The 22,852-nt window shown below is 40.5% G+C and overlaps 1 protein-coding gene across 1 annotated transcript in view; it reads left to right on the top strand.

The window, feature by feature from the left end:
* Cntnap2 (contactin associated protein 2) overlaps positions 1–22,852 on the top strand; it is a 2,113,217-nt gene that overhangs the window by 1,859,850 nt on the left and 230,515 nt on the right. The window lies entirely within an intron of this gene.

The raw sequence follows: 22,852 nt of genomic DNA, 5'->3' as shown, positions 1-22,852 counted from the left end.
GGGCTTCCTCAAGACCCAGCTATTCCACTCCTTGGAATATACCCAGAAGATGCTCCAGCACACAACAAAAATATTTGCTCAACTATGTTCATAGCAGCCTTATTCATAATAGCCAGAACATGGAAACAGCCTAAGTGTCCATCAGTAGAAGAATGGATAAAGAAACTGGTACATATACACTATGGAATAGTACTCAGCTATTAAAAACAAGGAATTCCCGAAATTTGTGGATAAATGGATTGAGCTAGAAATGATCATAATGAGTGAGTTAACCCAGAAGCAGAAAGACTTAAATGGTATATACTCACTTATATCTGCATACTAGCCCAAGGGGCATGTCCCATGAAAGCCTTCACTTACCAGGAAACTGGGACAGAGGGGAGGACAACCTATTGGGACTCTAGATGAGAGAAGCATGGGAGAATAGCAAAGTAGAAGGATCCAGAGGGTCCTAGAAACCTACAAGTAGAACATTATGATAGGCAGATTTGGGCCCAGGGGTCCCACTCAAACTAAGGCACCAGCCAAGGACAATACAGGCGGTAAACTTTAAACCCCTACCCAGATCTAGCCAATGGAAAGAACATTCTCCACAGTTGAGTGGAGAGTGGGGTATGACTTTCTCACGTACTCTGGTGCCTCACATTTGACCATGTCCCCTGGAGGGGGAGACCTGGTGGCATTCAGAGGAAGGATAGCAAGTTACCAAGAAGAGACTTGATACACTATGAGCATATACAGGGGGAGATAATCCCCCTCAGTCACAGTCATAGGGAAGGGGAGTAAGGGGAAAAGGGAGGGAGGGAAGAATGGGAGAATACAAGGGATGGGATAACCATTGAGATGTAACAAGAATAAATTAATAAAAATTTAAAAAAAAAGAAATTATCATAATGAGTGAGTTAACCCAGAAGCAGAAAGACTCAAATGGTATATACTCACTTATATCTGCATACTAGCCCAAGGGGCATGTCCCATGAAAGCCTTCACTTACCAGGAAACTGGGACAGAGGGGAGGACATCCTATTGGGACTCTAGATGAGAGAAGCATGGGAGAATAGCAAAGTAGAAGGATCCAGAGGGTCCTAGAAACCTACAAGTAGAACATTATGATAGGCAGATTTGGGCCCAGGGGTCCCACTCAAACTAAGGCACCAGCCAAGGACAATACAGGCGGTAAACTTTAAACCCCTACCCAGATCTAGCCAATGGACAGAACATTCTCCACAGTTGAGTGGAGAGTGGGGTCTGACTTTCACACGTACTCTGGTGCCTCATATTTGACCATGTCCCCTGGATGGGGAGACCTGGTGGCACTCAGAGGAAGCATAGCAGGTTACCAAGAAGAGACTTGATACCCTATGAGCATATACAGGGGGAGGAAATCCCCCTCAGTCACAGTCATAGGGAAGGAGAATAAGGGGAAAATGGGAAGGAGGGAAGAATGGGACGATACAAGGGATGGGATAACCATTGAGATGTAACAAGAATAAATTAATAAAAAATTTAAAAAAAAAAAAAAAAGAATAATAGGAATGGAAGGTGAAGAGTCCAGGCTCCAAGGTCCAGAAAATATTTTCAACAAAATCAAAGAAGAAAATCCCCTCAACCTAAAGAAAAAGATGCCTATGACCATACAGGGAGTATACAAAACACCAGTTAGATTGGACCATTAAAAAAATCCTCCCACTATGTAATAATCAAAATGCTAAGTCCACAGAACAACGAAAGAATATTAAAAGCTGCAAGGCAAAAAGGCTGAGTAGCTTACAAAGGCAAATCTATCAGAATTCTCAACAGAGACTATGAAAGCCAGAAGGGGCTGGACAGACATCTTATACCCCTTAAGAGGCCACAGATGCCAACCTATATTACTATACCAGCAAAACTTTCAATCACAATAGATGGAGAAAACAAAATATTCCAAGAAAAAAAAACAAATTCAAACAATATTTATCCACAAATACAGCACTAAGAAAAATACTAGAAGGAAAACTCCAACCCAACTAGATTAACTATATTCAAGAAAATACAGGAAATAAATAATTCCACACCAGCAAAAGCCAAAGAAGGAAAGCACTCACACTAAGCCACCAACATCAAAATAACAGGAACTAAAAAGCATTGGGCGTTAGTATCTCTCAACATCAATTAACTCAATTCCCCAATAATAAGATACAAGATGACAGAATGAATGTGAAATCAGGATCCATTATTCTGTTGCATATAAGAAGCACACCTCACCAACAAATATAGGCATTGCCTCAGAGTAAAGGGTTAGAAAAAAGGTTTTCCAAGTAAGCAGACCTAAGACACAAGCTGGAGTGACCATTCTAATATACAATAAAAGACTTTCAACCAAAGTTAATCAAAAGAGATAGGGAAGTACATTTCATAGTCATAAAAGGAAAAATCCATCAAGATGGCATCTCAATTCTGAACAAGAGCACCCACATTTGTAAAAGAAACATTACTAAAGCGAAATTGCCTTAAAAGAAGAATAGGAACTCATACTTTTCTCTGCACAATGATCTAGACAGAAAACAAGGTGGGTATCAATTAGCATAGAATCCCTCTTCATGGAAAAGAGGTTGGTGCTTAACACAGCAGAAAAAAATGACTTGTGAAAAGACTAGGTTCAACCACATGGGCAAATCTATTTCACCAATATTTTTGCTTTCAAAAATGAGAATTTCATAAATGGTTATAATGTGTTCTGATCAAATTTACATCTGCTTCCTCCTCTGTAATTTCTTTCATATCCTCCCATCACTTTTTCTTCCCAAATCCATATCTTTTTTTTTTAAAGCCAGTGAATCCACTTGGTGCTGCCAGTACATGCACGGAGGTAGGACATCTACTGGTGATGGGTAGCCTCTTGGGGCTAGATCCCTGAAGAAAACTGACTCTCCTCACAGCAGCCAACAATTGACAATGCTTCTCAGCTAGAGGAAAGACTTCATAGTCCTCTCCTTCATCCACACTGAGATTTTGTCCTTATCTTATTATCTTATTCAGACTTTGTACAGGCAGTCACAGCCACTGGGAGTTCATTGTGCAACTGCCCTATTGTGCCTGTAAAATAATGCTCTTTCACTGAGCTCATACACTACTCATTGCTCTTAAAGTCCTCCCACTCTCACGATGATCCCGCAACCAGTATTTCTGCTGTTACCGTACTCCAGATTAACCCAAACTTACTTCAATGTAATAATTTTCACATCGCTAATTGATTTTGTGATTTTTTTTTCTTTTAATACTACTTATATTTTAGGAATTAGCAACATTCCCTTAGTTGTGTAAAAAGAAACTGGGTTTGAAGGAGTCTGTGGATATGAGCTACCTTAGACTCCCTCTCTGAATTTTTGGGAGTTAATTGCTCAATTCCTTCACCTGTGGCACTCGCATCAAGAAAACATAGGTGTGACCTGGTTGCTGGTCAATTCATCATGCTTGTCTTCTTGTAGTAGAGACTTGCCAATAGCCAGTTAATGCCAAGAAGGGCCAGCATCACGACAATGTCTTTCATGGTCATACTCAGGTATGTGGAGGATATCAGAATGCCATTTTTAACAGACAATATTAGCTGTACACTCATTTCATGTGTTTTAGGCAGACTACAGGACAAAGGTGATAGAAGGTGAGCTTAATGAGACTACTTTCTGTATAAGCCACATGATTCAGGGGCCATGGAAGCAAGTGATACGTTTAAAAATACCAGCTATGTCACTCCTCCTTATCCACCTGGTAGGCTTTAAGCCAGTATACCACATAAGTTACCTATGTTTCAATAAATATATTGAAATTATTTATACTATTTACAATAGGGAAGTTACAGCAGTATATATCAACAGATGGAGGGAAATGTGGCATATGTACACAGCAGAAATTTATTCAGCCATGAGAAAGAACAAAATTAGTTACAAGAAATTTATGCAATGAAGATCATCATATGAAGAAAAATGCATCAGACACAAAAAAGATAAATATTATGTTTTCTTTCATTTACAAATCCTATATTTTATAAAAAGAATCATTTTTGAAGATCTGACATGAAAGAAAAAATTGTCTGTCTAGGGAAATGAATAGGAATAGTGGGGTGGAGTATGACAGAGAACATAGGAAGTAGAGATGAACGTTGTCAAAGTGCATGATAGACTTCATGAAACCTATCACTATGGACAGTGAATAAGTACCAACTTTTAAAAGCCCCCAAACTCACTGGGAACCCAGCACCTTCCAATTTTTCCATCAAGTGGTATGTCACAAATTACACATTTTCCTTTATATTAGTTAAATACTACATTGATTCCAATTGAAATTTGTGAATACATTTTACTTCATCAATATATCATGTCCTCATGAGCAGATCTGAGTTTCTTCCTAAGTTCAACTTGTTCCCAAAATACTGGACATCATCTGCTTGAGTTTTATCATAACAGGACTCTACTTGGCTCATCTTCCTGACCTTGATCCTGGATGGAAAAGTCCAGCTCTAGTTCTGTCCTTTTCTTCCCACTCACTAGAGTTGCCTAAAAGAATGCCAAAGACTTGGTAAGACATCCTGATTCATTTGAAGAACATGATCTAAGAATAATTCACTAAAAGAAAATAGAAATGGAGGTAAAGACTGAATGATTCACAGCAATGAAACATAAAGGACAGGCAGAATAAGAGCCTTGCAAGAACAAAGAAAAATACAAATAGCTATCTGAGGAAAACGAGGAAAAGGTAATGTCTCCAGAGGAGAAGTCTTATGAAAAAAGACAGTATCAAATAATATCAAGGACTGTTAATTTTTTTAAAGCTAGAATCTTTGGATCTAACAATGGTGAAACCATTGGTGATTTTACAAAGAGAAGTTTCCAGTGAGTGAACTAATGTCATGTGTTAGCAACTTACTGTCACTTAGTAACAAAGGCTAAGTCCCCAGTTCCAATTTTTAATTTTCTGTTATCTTAAAAGTGGGCACAAAGCACATCCCCCAAGTGTGGGCTAGTTAAGTCAACCCAGGGAATATTTTTCTACAGTAAAGGCCCAGCCTGGGGTCAGCAGAGAGGAACGTTGTCTCCATAAGAAGGACAAGTTTAACAGCTCTGCAGTCAGCAAGTCAGGCCTTGGTCACTGTTCAACTCTAGTACCACTACCTTCCCTATATTTTCTCATCCATCTAGTAAAAGACTTAAGGTAATTTACTCCCAAGTTTCTTTCAACTTTAGACATTTATGAACATGTACTTCATCGGAGTTGAACATGCCTGAGTGGCTAAGTGCTCAGTATTTCCCACAAGGTTGTGTGGTTCCCACCATGGGCTTTGAATCCTACCTCTGCCTCTTTCCAACATTGGAGACTAATGATAATTCATTTAATAGCTGTATATTTCATGAGAATGAAATTTCTGTATTCAATGAGGTTATTATATATAACTTAAGATTCAATTAGGTTATTGAATATAAATTCCTCAGCAGTATACCTAGAATACCGATAAAAACAACTCTAACATGAAATACTTTTCTTCATACCCTTTCCTTTTTACCTCATTCATTTTCTCTTTCCTCTGTGGACCTCAAGGAACATCTCCTAACTAGCTCAGTCTCTTCCTTCTCAAAATACCAGTTTGAGATGTGATTATCTCTCTGTGCCTGCCCTAGCGGAATACTCTCATGCAGAACTGCCCCCAAAGCACTTAACCTACACCTGCCACAGTGGCCACAGAGCAGCAAGCTAAGGCACAGAGATTCTCCCCAATAGGACAACAAAGCAAACAAAAGTCCATCAGAAAATCTCACCCCAGTGTCATTGTGTAAGACATGGGGCAGCATCACCCATGCGCTCTCTCTCTCTCTCTCTCTCTCTCTCTCTCTCTCTCTCTCTCTCTCCTCCCTCCCTCCCTCCCTCCCTCCCTCCCACCCTCTCTCTCAGAGCTTTGACACAACTTAAGTCAGAATGAGTCAAAAGGGAGTTATAAGCTTTGCACACAGTCCTCAAAAAGGGGGACCCTTCCTCCCCTACCATCTGACCCTGGCCTATCAAGTTTCATCAGGACTGCCTGCATCCTCTTCCTCTGTGGCCTGGCAAGGCCACCCCACCAGGAAGAAGTGATCAAAGAGTGAGCAACAGAGTCCATGTCAGAGACATCCCCTGTTCCCCATATTAGGAGACCCACAATGAAGACTGAGCTGCCTATCTACTACATCTGAGCAGGGAGTCTAGGTCCTCTCCATGCATGGTCCTTGTTTGGTGTATCAGTCTCTGTGGGACCCCTTGGGGCCAGATTTGTTGGCTTTGCTGGTCTTCTTGTGAAGCTCTTGTCCCTTCTTGGTCCTTTGATCTCCCAACTCTCCAGTAAGACTCCCTGAGCTCTGCCCAATGTTTGGCTGTGAGTCTCAGCTTCTGCATCAATCTCCTGCTGAGTGAGGTCTTTCAGAGAAGAACATCTATGTTAGGCTCTTCTCCTATCCCTCTCTTCAACTGCTTTCAGCGACTATTCTATTTGTCCTACTGAATGAGCAGTAAGCAGTCTCCCAAGGGTCCTCTTCATTTTGGAAATTAATATGGCACTTTCTCATAAAATTGGCAATAGTGCTACGTCAAGACCCAGCTATACCACCCCTGGGTATATATACCCAAAAGATGTTCCTCTATACAACAAGAACATTTGCTCAACTATGCTCATGGCAGCTTTATTCATAATAGCCAGAACCTGGAAATAACTTAGATGTCCCTCAACTAAAGAATGGATAAAGAAATTGTGGTACATTTACACAATGAAATATTATTCAGTTATTAAAAACAAGGAAATCTTGAAATTCGCAGGCAAATGGATAGAACTAGAGACAATCATCCTGAGTGAGGTATAACTCAGACCCAGAAAGACACACATGGTATATACTCATTTATAAGAGGATATTAGCCATATAATACAGAACTTAATAGGGTTTCTTATGCCTCTACCTGTTTTCACTAACTCAAAACACTAGGTAGAAGAAAAAGAAAGTTAGAAGGGACAGGAGATGTAGACCTCTTTACTTCTTCCAGCTGAGTAGGGTGAACAGGTTCTTTGGGGCAATACAAATCTCAGTCATCAGGATGTCCAGCAGTCCAGCAAACAGAAAATGAACCAGGAGCCTTCTTCCTCTTCCAACCATCTCCTCTAAAAATTCCTCTCTCTGGGCTCTGATATTTATACCCTCTCTGAGTTCTCAGAATTCCACTAACTGCAATGAGCAAAGACCACATCCCTCTCTGATCCACACAAGGTTGCTATTAGCTGTGGACAAACTAAATGCAGCTCCTTATCCCACATTTGGGATTAAAACAAAAACCTGTTTAGCATAACATGAGTTTTTAAAAGAAACCAAAACTGCCACCACATCCACCACTCCCTATGCTAGCATGATCAGATTCACATCTTCTTTTTCAAAGCAACTGAAGAAACAGAAAAGACGTGTCCTCACTGTGAAGCTAAATATAATTGTAACCTTTCATCTCATAAGATATAATGCAGATCATCTGGAGGAGATAAGAAACCAGCCATAATTCTGGTCTAATAGAAGGGAAAAAATAAAACTAATGCAAGAATGAAATAAAAAACAGTTGCCGGTATTTCTTCTGAATAGTGTAAGAAACTTTTACCTATTTTTGACACAAAATAAGGAGCTAACACGTTTCAATATTCCAGCATGGCCTGGCAGATATATTTATACCACATGGTAACTAGAGTCTTAACAAGGCTGGCTGTCCAGACCTCAGCACTGCACCAAATCCATGGGCTAGAGCTTTCTTAAGGAGTCAAAGGATAACAAATATACTCACACTATTATCTAAGCCTGAAGGAGACTTGGTCATCCCAAGTGCTCTGGCACAGAGAAGAACCAAAGAGTAAAGTCCAAAAAGCTAGAACCCCAGTGACAGATGAGGAAGAAAGAGCTGTGTGTTGGGCTCCAGTATGGAAGTCACCTGTTGATCCCATTGAGATGTATATGCTATAAATGGGAGATGAGCAAGCTGTTAGGATGCAGGCTAGAATATAGACCATCCTTCAGCAAGTAAGATACATGAGCCACAGTAGGTATCTCCTAGCAGAAGTTTAAAGAAGAAGCCAGAGATCTGAAGTCTGCTTTCCAAGCTCCAGGTAGACATCTACTGCTCAGAGGCTCCTAAAGAGGGAGGCTGTCAACCAATAACCAATGTCCAGGCTTAAGGCACATAGCTCAGACTTTCTCAGAAGTTAAACAGTGGTATCTCTGTGAAAGATGTGGCTCAAAGGCACTGAGAAATTATTCTTAGGCCTCAAGTTCTTTTGGGTTTTGTGAGGAGCTCTACTGAAGACATGGTTGGAAAACCACTGTCTACAGAACAACTGTCAGGGATGCCCTTCTTCCCCTGACAGCATTAATCTACGGCCAGCTATCACCTGGATGACAGTGCAAGTTCACAGAAAAACCAAGGTTCATTAAGTGATTTTTTTAAGTCAATGAAGATTAGAGTCCTGGGAAAGCTCTCTGAGCTAAGCTTGGCAGGCAAGGCCGTAAAACATCCCAGTTTCCTCCAACTCAATAATAGGGCTTGTTTGGTCAGCTGCTCCTCAAGCGTCTACATTCCAAATACACAGATGGATAACTTCAGCATCTGAATGCCAAGTGATGGAAAAAGCAAAGAGAAAGTCAACAAGAGGGCTGGGAGGGGCCAGAAAGTTGCAATTCCAGTCATGAAATACACCCAAATCTGTAGATGACCAAAATGGCCATCTCTCAGACTTTAAAAGTTTACAGTAAAAAATGTACATGGTGCCTACGTTTCAATAATTATAGCAGAAGATATACCTATGCCTATGCCCCTATTGTGTGCCAGCTTGACTCAGTAGCAACAACTTGAGTGCTAGTTAAGAGGTCCAGGACGACATCTCAAGGGCAAGAGTGGTACATTCCTTACCTATCTCAGGGCTTTACTGAATAGATGCTCTTGCTGCTTCCTGTTTCATTTACACAAGGAGAAAACAAAAGCTAAAGATAGGTTAACTCACCTAAGGTCACACACCAAGAGGAAGAGACTTGACTGCAGAGTCTGACCCGAGATTCTGCTCTTATACATCCATCTCGTCAAGGCGAAGATTGTACTTGGCAAAGATCCCCAGGCAAAGACTTTACAGAAGGCCATCACAGGCAGGCAGAAAAGATTAGGACTCAGGGACCAATTCCACTCCAAAGAGAGAGAGATTTATTTTTAATTAGACGGGATTTTGTTTTCTGTTATGTTTTAAGATCCATAAACACACATGTTTCCATCTTCTAAAAGCTGCGATAGAGGGGCTCATAGGCTGATTGTGTTTGTCAACTAACTATACATAAAGAAAATGTGGACTTTCTCCTGTCTTCATGAGTTGGGTAATTTTATAACTTGGAACAAGGGATCATGGGTAAGGCAGGCTTCTGACCTCCCAGGGAGATGAGGAGATGAGATGTCACCTTCATTGATGTTTACAGTCTGAAGAATGGCCCCCAGAAGAAAACACTCTTGAGTTGCAAAACTCTCCCTGCAATGAGTTTTTTTTAAGACTCACATGGCAAAAGGATTGGGCGAAAATAACAATTACTACAAGATTTTTAAGCAAATGTGCTTTAAACAGAGGTTAGGAAGTCCAGAGTCTAGAAAAAGCCCGTCTCCAGTTCAGACAAGCTGAAAGTTGAAGCCATCTAGGCAGTCTATTAGAGAATTCTTTATCTGGGATAATGCCGTATCTTCTGAACTGCAAAGTCTCAACAGGAAAATGCTAAGAGGATCACAGTTGGCCAGAGATGGGTTAGCAAGAGAACTTCATGCAAAAGCAGTTTTCTTCCTCTCCTCCCACAAGACTCCTCACATGCGGCTGGCTCTCTATGAGAGAACTATGTTAGACCTTCCTCTCTCCCTCCTTCCCTCCCTCTCTACCACCCCTTCTTCTTTCTTCCTCTCCTGTCTTCCCTTCCCTCCTTTCTTACCTCTTATCATGAAAGCTCTTACAAAGGTTGTCTAAGTTGGCATGGGTCTACGATCTGAATCACATCCTTCTGGTCTCTTGCCTCCTTGAATACTTGTTTCCCATGGATTCCACCACCCTGTGCTCTCTCGCTTTTCTTGCTCACTGGCTACCAGTTTAGTATCTGTTGCATTCTTTTCCTCACTTGACAGGCATGTGTTGAAGTGTATTCTCAGTCCACACATCATCCTGTAAAACCATTTCCCATCTAACTTCTAATGGCTCCAAATACTGTTTACGCCCACTGATTTAAAGCTTCCGACCTTGCTATTCTCGAGAACTTCAGCTCTGCCTGTCTAAATGGCTTCTTTACTGTAGGTTTCTAGTAGGCATCTCAGAATGAACATAGCAAGGAAGACTCCTGATGTCCACACATGCCTCTGCCTCCACCAGCCACCCTCCTCTTAGTATATGGTATCATCAGCATATACCCATTTTTAATTAACTCCAAAATTTGAAGTTAACCATAATTCCTTTCTTTCCTTTCCTTCTTCTCTTTCTCTTATCATTCACCATCCAATAATATCCCTGTGACTGATCCTGTTGACCTACTTACCACCAATGTGTCTACTGCCTTCTACTAGTCTCCACCCTCCTCAAAGCCATGGTTGAGCTTTGCTTGTTTGGCTGCAGGTAAGGCCTGACTGGTCTCCACAGTCTTGGTACTTGTCTCTAATGTGCTTTGCTATAAAGCTTGCTCCTGCATTGCTTGTAGCATCTCATTGCATCCCCAGGCATTGGCCAAGCTTGCTTCTTCTTGTCCTTCTCAAAGCCTCTGTCACTTCCTTGCAGAGATGTTCTGAGGCAGCTAACCATTGCCATGTCTAATTCTCCTTAGGGCCTGTGATACATGTATTTTTGCTCCTCTACTAAAAAGTAGGCTACGTAACACTAGAGACTGAAGGTCCTGCTGACCACTGGGCAGTGATTTCACAAAGAATAAATGTTTGTGGAGTTGACTGCTGAATGAGTACACCCAAGGTATATGGTTTTTAATATTTCTCTGAATTTAAATCCACATTTAAAGCTAAGTCATCCCAGTTCCCAAATAGTTCCCCACATAATCTTTCTCTAAAGTTCTTTTCTTTAAAATGCTTCTTGTTTACCTTCTCTGGAGATACCATTTCCACTAAGTATGACAGACTGAAATCAAGCATGACAGAGGTCAAAATAAATAAATATATAAAATTGCAGAGAAAGTCAAAATATTATGAAAGACACCATTTCCCATCAGCTTAGACCTTGCAGTTTTCAATCTCACTGTTATCAAATTGAGGTCTTGCCTGTTTGGCATTAGCTAAGCTATTGGCTGAGACTCTGATACAAACATTTTGCCCCAGTTATGGGTAACGGGTCTCAGACTTGCTCGTAGGTAGGGATTGAAAAACGGTGTCTTGACTAGAAACCAGTACTAATAACAAAATTGCTAAAGAAAATCTGACAAATGGTAATAACTAAATAAAGTAAATAAACTCTGTGCAAAATAAAAATGCAAATAAATTGCAGTTCTCCCTCAGTGGGATGCCTGATCTTTCCCAGCTTTCCCAGCAGCACTCCTACTCAGCTCTTGGTCAGACCATCTTTGACCCAACTCTATTCTCTTGTGCTCTTCTCTCTAGAATTTTCCCAGCTTCAGAGGCCACATCCAACAGTGATTCTTCTCCATTAATAGTCACCATGTGCTTTTCTACCCTTTGCTCTTTAGTGATCAAAACTCATTAGCTTTAGCAATTTCAGCTCTCCATTTTGCAGAGTTTTAACAAATGGTACAAATTATGGTGGGCACAAGGCTTATTCTATTAAAAAAATTTTTCCCAACATCATCAAATTGATAGTTTCCTTTGAATCTCTTCCAAGTCTCAACCACATGGCTGTTTTCACGAGGCTGAGCTATTTATTTCTAAAGCAGAAGTTGTGTGAACAGATATTGTTAGAGAAATATTTCAAGCCTCCTGCTAAGAGCCACTGTATGGCTCAGCCTCTGCATGAAATGGTGTCTGGACAAAAAGAGCAATGACTTGGGGGCTCTGGGCTTCTCTTCAAATTTCTCATGGCCTTTAGGGTCACCTGATCCAGTGAGGGTGTCTTAATACACAGAAACCAGCTTTGTAGTCAATATGGGAGACATCAAGGTTATCAAACAATTTATGCTATGCATTTTTAAAAATTCTTCCAATAAGGACTCACCAGACTTTCTAAAGATAATTGTCTGTGGTAGTTTGAACCAAAAGGGCTCCCATTAGCTCATAGAAATTGGCATTATTTGAAAGGATTAGAGCATGTGGCCTTGTTGGAGGAAGTATGTCATGGGAGGGGGGGCAGGGGAAGTGGGGATAGGCTTTGTGGTTTCAGAAACTCAAGTCAGATGCTCTCTCTCTCTCTCTCTCTCTCTCTCTCTCTCTCTCTCTCTCTCTCTCTCTCTCTCTCTCTCTCTCTCTCTCTCTCTCTTACCATGCTAGTGGACTAAGCCTCTGAACTGTAAACCAGTCCCAGTTAAATGTTTTCCTTTATAAGAGTTGCCATAGTCATGGTGTCTCTTCACAGGAGTAGAACAGTGACTAAGATGCTATCTCATAGGAAAAGGTGTTTTTAATTATAGCAGTAACAAATACTGAATGGATACATATACACAGCCCACAGTTTCTTCCCCAGTGCAAGTAAAAAAGAGACCTAGGAACACCTTCTTTATGAGTCCTGCCTTATGGTTGACAGGATACTTCCCAGCACAAGCTGCCCTCTTTCTCTCTCTTGTAATGATCCTCATGTCCAAGATCCCTCTTGTGCAGGGTGTCTGGTTTCTCATTCATTTAATGGCCCTTTCCTCACATCCTGATACTATGCCTCATTGGCTTTAATTTAACTTATTGTTTTTTTCTTTAGATTCTAACTATTCTAAATTATCTTCTCTGCTTATTACAGTACTCATGTGAGTATATTTCATGTGCACCCTTCTAATCCTTCCATGTTTGTTTGTGTGCATGTATGTATATACGTGATATGTGTATATATATATATATGCACTTTTCAAAAATATTTCTAAATTCCTGAAAACTGATAATATTGGCTTTGTGTGCCAATATGTACCTCATATTCTGACTTTACTACAAGCGTTACTCTGTGTCTTGCATTTCCCACTCAGCCTTATGTTTTTGTGACTTACTTATATAGTTCTGTGAGTACTGTATGGATCATGATACATTATATATGTAGACCACATGTGACTTGGCCCATCCCCTAATGATGGCTATCTGTACTTCCCCCGACTCTACTACCACAAGTAATCCTTAGCTGGATATTTCTATGTAAACCTCCTGTCACCTGAGTGAGACTTGTGTGTGCTATTTTGCTAGTTAACCATCATCTATGATCTTCTGGACATTGTACTTCTTGTGCCTTGTACTGGTCTATAATTCTCATCTCTTTCCCTATAATGTTTTTAATCTCATGGTTTCATTTCTCCTCTAGACATGACCCAGGAACCTTTTTGCTCCTAATATACAATAAGTCATTTTTCCATTTTTGTTTAAATGCATCTCTTAGATATCATATTGTGGAATCAATTTGAGAATTCAAGTTTGAAATTGTCTGCCTTGTTGATTATTAGGGAATGAAGGTATAAAGAGAACTCCTGCCTCAGGATGAGGGACCACTGCTCCCCCACCCTTTTCTGTCTCCACACCACGTGTCCTTTCACTCCCCTAATTCAGAGTTCTTCTTTACACTCATTTAAGGCACAGACACCTTCTGCTACAATCTATTCTTAAACCAATGATGTCTCTACATGTGCTAAATCCATCCTCTCACTTCCTGCCCCCTCACCTCATAATGAAGCATCTCATTACAGCATTGAAGAGCCAGTCTCAAACACCACCAAATTTTTTCACTTGTGTTTCATTTTCCTTAACCTCTCTTACAAGCTAACATTTTATAATTTTACCCTCCTTGAAATCCAGACATTAAAACAATCTGGTCTCTTAGCTTTTTCTGCTAAGCCTTCGATCCTTTTTTATCTACTCTCTTAGCCATGGAGAGGCCATGTGTCCAGGAGGACCAGCTATCCCAGCTAGGATGATTCCTCTCAGCTCCCCCGATCCAGCCTTGATCTGAGACTCATCCCTGAAGAGTTGTGTGTGAAGTTTGTGTTCATGAGATGGAAAAAAACAAACCACATGGCCCCACCACCTTGAACAACACTCAGGGTTCTTCAGTCAGGATTGAGAGAGACTATGCATGATGATTTTAAAGATGGGTAATAAAGACGGAGAGAAACAGAGAGAAAGATATGAGAAATACTAAAATAAAAAAATGAGAAGTTTGTTTTGTTTTGGTGAGAACTCACCAGCTGGTCACCCAACATATGCAAGAAAATACAAACATTTATAAATAAAATACTTAGACAGTTCTCAGCTGTTTAAGTTTTGGCTTGTATTGAGTTTATTGAAATGCCTGTTAATAACCCAGAATTTAAATCTCAGTAGGAAGATCCTGTCCTCTGTCCTCTCTCCTATCCCCAAGTGTATAACAGGCTCATAAGGTAGCACCTACTGCATGGTGCAGAGGAATAACTTCTGAGATCAATAGTGCACTTCTGCATATAGAAAGATCAACTGCACACAGTGGCCAAACCTCATGCCCACAATCGTGGTATTCAGCTTTTACTTAGGAAAAATCATGACATCAACAAAGCATCCCTTTTGTTGACCTAGAGATGTCCTCTAATATCTCCATTTCTGCCTCTGAATTGTGAGCATTGCATTTCCACTGTCAGTTTCAACTCTCCCTGTGGCTTTGGGGACAGTCCTGGGGAGTGGGTCACTGGTACTAACTGTGCTGGCAGCATTCTTCATACCTATGCGAAGCAATGCCTGGAAACATGTCAGATGTAGAAGAAAGAGCCTTGTGCCACCCAAGTGCCCAAGTGCAGACAGAAGTTACAGCATGGGCAGGGTACAGGTCACCTGGCTATAAATATAACTATAGGTGAAAATGGGTGCATCAACTCTTTTTGCCTCAGTTTCCCCCATCTGTGAAAGAGGGATCATGATACAGCTTTTTTCTGTAAACCGAAACACATGAAGTTGGGATAGTATTAGGCATGGCTGCCCTTAGATGGTCAATATTGTCTCATGTCTGTCGTGCCACCAGGACCTCTTAGCCCCATTTTTATCACAGAACAACACGCACTTAGCACATCTGATTGTTTTCTGATACTAGAAAGTTAATATGCCTTCAGTATTTTGTTTTGCCCTCCTAGTTTTGCATTCAAGAGTTACATGTTTTGTGTGTCCCTCATTCTAGGTACATAAGAAAACACATGCCATAATAATGAACTTTTAAAGCCCCCATTCTATTGAAGTTCTCAATGGACATTCATGACCAGGATCTAGGAAAGAAATTCTCCACAACTTAGTTCTTGCGTGTGTATTGCTTTCAGGGGCTAGCTGACAAAGGCATCGTTACTCTACACCTGTTAATCATATAGCTTTGCACTGAAGAATGGAGATTAGTTTCCTTGATCTCACTCCACCACTGACAACTAAAGCCATTCTAAGGTTCTGAGATAACTGGAGTTTTATTTCTCACATCTGTCTTGACACCATAATTTATGGGTGGTGGTGGTGGTGGTGGTGGTGGTGGTGGTGGTGGTGGTGGTGGTGGTAAGAGACTCAAGCTGATCAAAACGTAAGGCACAATGGTAGCATATAGAACAGGGGAAATAGCAAGTGCAGCATCTACAGCTTTGAGTGGCCTATCCAAGCACATAGATGCCTTTGTTCCTTAGCTGTCAACACCTGGGCCAGCCATTGCTGTCCCACAAAAGAGGCAAGATCAGAGTAGGCCATTCAGACATAGCAGTAATAGCCCTTTCGTTGATACCATTCCAGTAACAGGTTAAAGGCTCTCTACCAGCTCACAGGTCCTGTGATCCAGGTGTAGTCCTCTAAGTTGGAGAGATAACACCCATCCTAAGCCTGGGCTTTCTACAAAAACAGTGCTGTTCGAAGATCAGCTCTAAGGTCACTTCCTCAAGCAGGCTGGATCAGGAGTTCACTACTAACCGTTTGCTAGTTGTCTTTCTGCTCAGGCTTCCAGAATAGAATACCACACTGTAGAGGCTGGAAGTCCAAGACGAAGGTATCAGTGAGACTGTTTCCTTCCAAGGCCTCTCCTTAGCTTTGATACCAACATCTTCTTGATGGTTCTTCATGGGGCCTTTCTTCTTTGTGAGTATAGCATCCCAAGGACTCTTCCTCTCTTGTAAGGACACAAATAACCTTCAATTAGGTTCTCATCCTTATGACTTTGTCTAGCCTTGACCCTTCTTTAAAGACTCTAGAAAATCTATCTACAGCCAACTTCATATGAGGGTTTACAGCTTCAAAATCTTAATTAAAGAATGGGAGGGACATAGTTCAGATCCCGTGGCTTCTAATTTCTGTCTTTTCATCAAATCTAAGATTTCATCTCTATGATCTTGTAGAATATTGATTAGTAACATTAGTAACAATCCTAATATCTCCCATTAGTTGGCCTTCAGCACAAAGTGCTACATTTTGTTGCCTGTTATTAACATCCCCCTTAGGATGCAGAGTTGTACTGATGTTGCCTGTAAAAAAGACTAAGACTTAAGGAGAACTTGGGAAGACTGCACAGGCAATGAGCTGCAAAAGCAATGAGTTCATGCCTCCCCATTCTTGTTTGCTGACCTACCCACCCATGTCAAACTGTGCCCAGCACCAGAGTGGCATGTGGCTCTTTATGATCCGATCAGTATTGACCTATAGGCAAAAACAGAGTCTAGGGTCTAGAGAAATGGCTCAGAGCTTAAGAGTACTTGTTGCTCTTACAGGTTTGGTTCCCAACACCCACATGGCAGCTCACACCATCTGTAATTGAGTTCCACGGGATCGGAAAACCCCCTTTGAGCACTGCACATACTTGGTACATATACATGCATGCAGGCAAAGTATTTACACACATTAAAAAGTCTTTTAAAAAGTAATTTTCAAAGAAGAATGCCCTTGGGCATCATTCTGGAAATTCTTTTCCTAGGACTTTACTTACAAAACCTATGAAATAATCCATGGTTTCACACTCCTGAGCACCCTGCAGTGCTCCCATCTCACCCTTCTCCTTCCCTCCTGCCTCCCACCTTGCAGGAGAATACTCCATAGCCCCTGTGTCATAGAGCAACTCTCCATGGACATGTTTTTCTATTCTGTTTCTGCCCCTTCTTCAGTGTGCTCCATCTTAACTGCCCTACTGAAGACTGATCCTACTCCAACTCCAGATCCCACTTAACCCTGCTTGACTGGTTTTCCCACAGTGGTCACCACCTTCTAACACGTGATTTATATATTGAGTCTTTTGTAAAATTTCTCCATGCTACAAGGGCAAAGACTTCTTCACAGGAGTGAAATACACACTTTAAAAAAAAAAAAAAGCACTTCTAAAAGGGTCTGGTTCAAGTGTACAAGCTCTAATGTGATTTCTTTCTATGGGGTTAAACTTACCACTTTAGATATTGCTAAGCTCTGGGTTTGAGACAGCATGCTTTTTATAATTCCTCTCAGTCATTATTCCCAACCATTTTTAAATGGAACGCCTGATTATTTGGCCCAAATGTTCTGTGCACTTGATGGTTGTATTACTCATTAGAGGTAGTTACAAAACTTTTATAATTAATCTTTAATTGCAATACTTGCATAGCATTTCAGATGAAAAATGATATACAAATTAAACCCAAATCTCACCTTGGATAATTATCACAGGTCTGACTAATGTGCATGAAGCCCTGGCATGGCAGGGGGCTCTTTCCCAATGACAATGTGTTGATTTTCTAATTAAACAAAGGTTAAGTAGCATTTTCACTTGAAGACCTATAATTTAAACTTACGACATTTGCCACCAAGAAAGATTTCTACAAAGCAGTAAATTGAACTCAACTTCTACTGGTTCCGGTGCATTAACATCTTTTGCATAATATATAATGACCATGTTCTGGATAAAAGATTTTTCTTCATATCAAGCAGATCAGGAAATGTACTTTGCAGCTCACTGATCCATTTAAATAAATCAGGAGGCCACCTAGGAAAGAAAGGAGCTTAACTTAGTGCAGAGAGAAATGGCACTTCATTCACCTGCTTTATAAATTAAGAAGGGATTTTTAAAACCTTAGTTCAATGAGTGAATAAGTGTAATTTACACTAAAGTCACAAATTATGGCTACAGAGCTTGGGATGTGGCTCAGAGTACTTGCCTCGTATGCTCAAGGTTCTGGTTTCAATCCATAGTATTGTGTAAAGAAAAAGGGGTTGGGGGCAGGAGGAAGAAGAGAATAAAGGAAGGCTAGAGGGAGAAAAGAGAAATTAAAATGTTATAAATAAATTTTCAAAGGTGTTATATGTAATATATTTATATATAATTGAATAATTATATTGACTTACATTGCAAAAAGTCTTTACAAACTTAATAGCAACAGCAGGAATCATAGAAATAAGTAGGTCATTGTGACTTCCCAACCATTCAAAACTTTTATAGGAAAAAAAAAGTACCATCTACAACTTAAACAATGCAAACTAGAGGAAGTGGCTACAAAATTCACAGCAAAGAGTTAAAGCTCAACTTGATACTATTATAAATCAATAAAAATCATCTCCTATCTCCCTCCAAAGCAAAAACATGAAACTATTTAAAAATAAGAAAAGAACAATACAAAAAATTGATTTTAATAATTAAAGCAGTGAATTTGCTCCCATTTAGTTGAACTGATATAAACTTGACAGGACACGTCCTCATAGCAGGATTATGTGAAGCATGTACACATCTTATTTCTTTTTGGTACAGTATAAATTGGTTAATTACTTTAAGAGCTTTAAAATATACCAGCAGTAAATTACTTGCTGAAGAAGCAACAGGACCTGTGTTTAGAACCCCAGAACCCACGGAAAAAGCTAAGCGTGGAAGCATGCACCTGTAATGCCAGTGTGAGAAGTTGGAGACAGGAGGAGCTATAAGCTTTGAACTCTTCCAACCCTACTTTATTTGGGGTTCTTCAATGCTTACATCACCCTTCCAACCCACCTACCCTAGGTAGAAGAAAAAAAGAGGTTAATGAGAACAGAAGTAGACCCTTTGAGACTCAGTTCCTTGGACCAATTCCACTTTTCATCATCAGGATTCCAGCAAACCCATTAAACAGCAAACCAGCACTTCAGCAAAGGTGACTGCAACCGCAGCACCTAGGATCCAGAGCACCAGCTGGAACCCAGAACCTCAAAGGGATTGCTGGAGCATTTCTTTCTAGGAGTGTCTCTAAATGGGAGTGATGAACAGCCAAACAATGGGAAGCAATACCAAAAACCAAAAAGCCAAGCCCTGGCTATACATCCACTACAGGGATGACTAGGGATTACTGGCCAATCAGTTTAGTCCATTGGTGAACCCAGGTTTAACAAGAGACCCTAACTGAAAAAGTAAAGTAGGGAGAGAGGAATAGAACTCTGGCCACTATGCATGCACAGGTAAATGCACACACACACACACACACACACACACACACACACACACACACACACACACACACGAGCATGGTGGCACATGTCTGTAATCCCAGAACTCAGGAGAGAGAGGCAGGCAGACCTTTGTGAGCACAGCACACACAGCACAACACAATTGTTAGTTCTAAGGACAAGCTGGACAAGCATGCTAAAATGTTTACAAAACTCATATTGTTACAATATCATATAAAATTAAAATTCTATCAGTAACAGAATGGCGGAAGGAGTGACAAGCATCCTTGCAAAGACTATGTCATGAAATATCAAACAAGATGTTTGGCTACGCTTATATTGCTTGGAAAGATATGTCATGATACCTTAAGTACAGAAAGAAATTTGAGGACAATGCCTGCTGTAGTCTTATTTCTTATGTCTCATTTTTAACACTTGTGGGTGTTCAAAGTTTAAAAGTAGAGGCTGAGGCGATTGGTCAATGTTAAGACCACTGGCTGCTCTTCCAAAGGAGCTGAGTTCAATTTCCAGCATCCACGTAGTGGCTTAGAATTATCTGTAACTCCAGTTTCTGGGTACCATGACACTTAATTCAGGACAGCACAGACATAAATGTTGGTAAAACATCCACACACATAAAATTAAAATAAGGGTTAAAATATTTTAAGTATAGAAGGTTGTCCCCTAAAATTAGTAGTTATATCTGACTGGCATCCAGGTTTATTTATACATCTTACTGGTAGAGAAATAAGAGAGAGAGAGACAGACAGACAGATATATAGAGATAGATGGATAGATAGATAGATAGATAGATAGATAGATAGATAGATAGATATGATATTATATGATATATAAATATTCAGTGTGTGTGTGTGTGTGTGTGTGTGTGTGTGTGTGTGTTTTACACAACCCAGAACTATTCCATTGGTAACTAGGCAAACATAAGGAAGAATATTTTTTAAAAGCAGTCTTTTTAAAAATTTTCAGCATATTTTTGATAGGGTTTAATTGTATTAATTGACCAGTGGTGAAAATTCAAATAGCTATGCACTTATGCAATAAAAGGCCCTTTGGAAAATCCCTCACTGCAAGAACAAAAACCAGAGTAGCGAAAGTGGTGAGAGCCAAATTGAAATTCTAACACACAAAGGGTGACTAATGGGTTGAACTGCTTCCAAATCAGGCAAAGGCTCTAACTCTCGCCAGCACAGAGGTGGGAAGCTGTGCTGACAAGCAGATGGCAGGATGGGGAATCCTTCAAAATGGTTGTTTAATAACTTCGTTTGCTATTTACTATTGCATAGCTTTGATCCAAAAGACACTGGACTCTCTTAGATTAAGCCTTTATTCAAATATTTTATAAAAAAAAAAACAAGATTCTACTTTAGAGAATGGTTATTCAAATCAATATATGACTGTAAGGCTTGGGCTCAAAAAGGCAGTGGACTGAATCATTTGCCATTTCACTGATGAGGATGTGGGGGCCACAAGCTGATACTGATCCATCCTGTGACTGGGTCTTTGATCCACTAGTCCTGTCTGGTGAGTCTGCTGCCTGTGCACTTTTAACCAGGATGGCATGCCAAGTGATCTAAATACATCTCTTGCCTGATAATCTTATCCAAACAGCAAAGCCCCATTGATCTCTCCGTGTGTGTGTGTGTGTGTGTGTGTGTGTGTGTGTGTGTGTGTGTGTGTGTGTGTGTGTGTGTGTGTGTGTGTGTTCACCTGTGCATGTTCTTGTGGAGACCAAAAATTGACATTTAATATATCTTCCTCTTTCTTTCCACCTTATACTGAAGACAGGGTCTTTCACTGAATCTGGAACTCATTCACTATTTTTGGATAGACCAGCTCTCTTGTGACTCCTGGACACTCACCTGCCTCCCCTAATACAGCACTCATTTTTACATACAATGCTACCATGCCTGGCTCTTTTTTTTTTTTCTACTATAACTATTTTATTTCTTTATTTTTTTAATTGAAAAATAAAATCAATCATATTACATCTCAATTGCCATTCCATCTTGAGCATGCTGGTGCCCCATATTTGGCCATGTTCCCTTGATGAGGAGGCCTGGTGGCACTCAGAGAAAAGACAGCAGACTATCAAGAAGAGACTTGATACCCTAGCATCATATTCAGGGGGAGGAGGTCCCCCTCAGTCGTGCCTGGATCTTAATGCAGCTGAGGCTCTGACCTTGGGTCCTTAGGCAGCAAGCACTTTGCCCTCTGAACCAGATCCCCAGAATCCCACTTTTTTTTTTTTACTTATTGAGAGTTTTATTAAGCAATTGCCTCAAAGGGTTATTAAAACTAAGAAATGTAGCATTCTAGTGTGTGGAAGTTAGAGAAACAAGAAAATTGGCAACATAATTCACTACAAGCCCCAGAGTCCAAGAATAAGGAGTGCCAGTTCTGAGGGCAAGGAAAACAGATGTCTCCGGTTGGAGAGAGAAAATTCAAGCGATCTCTGTCCTTGTCGAACAGATGAAGCCACCTTGCATTGTCGAGGGTACTCTTCTGCACTCAGCCTAGTGATTTAAATGTTTGTCTGTTTCAGACAGACAGACAGACACACACACACACACACACACACACACACACACACACACACACACACCACTGAAGAGTGATGTTTGAGCAACCATCTTGGCTCTTGTAAGTCAGCACTGACTTTTTCACATACAAAATGGTGAATTTTATTACGACACCTGCATACATCCATATCATTGTACTTTGCTCATAATCACTCCCCACCCCGTCCCTCATCCATCCATCTCACTTGTCCCCTTTCCTTCAAAAATAAAGCTCCCTTTCTGCTGTTTTTATGTCACATACATATAGTGCATATATATGTTATATACACTATATCTTGCCATATGTACTATTAGCATTCTTATCACTTACTTCCTCCTCCAACTACAAGAGGCACCAATAGCTCTTCAGGGAATGGGAGGACCTCAAGAGCTTCATCCCCACCCATGTTCGCAAGCTGAGGGGCTCAAGTCTATGCAGATCCTATGCAGGTATCCACAGCTGAGCTGCTGTATGTTCGTGATTCAGTATCCATGCCATATCCCAAAGACAGTGTCTCACAGCAGTGCTGTATGTTCTGAATGACATTAAGATAAAGCAATGGAATCCAAATTTGAAATATTAATAACTATAGTGTACTTGATTCCTGTGTGAAGTAGTCAACTCATTCTTCCTGACAACACAGCCAAGATGGCCTGAGTACCCTAATGTGAACTTCGAAGCAAAATATTTCACGAGACAAGAGTCCCCGAGTACAATGACATTTCAGATGAATCTATGCCTT

Source organism: Acomys russatus, chromosome 10, assembly GCF_903995435.1.
Source record: "Acomys russatus chromosome 10, mAcoRus1.1, whole genome shotgun sequence".
Lineage (NCBI taxonomy): Eukaryota > Metazoa > Chordata > Mammalia > Rodentia > Muridae > Acomys > Acomys russatus.
The sequence above is the reverse complement of the archived record's forward strand: the minus strand, read 5'-3'. Positions and strand labels throughout refer to the sequence as shown.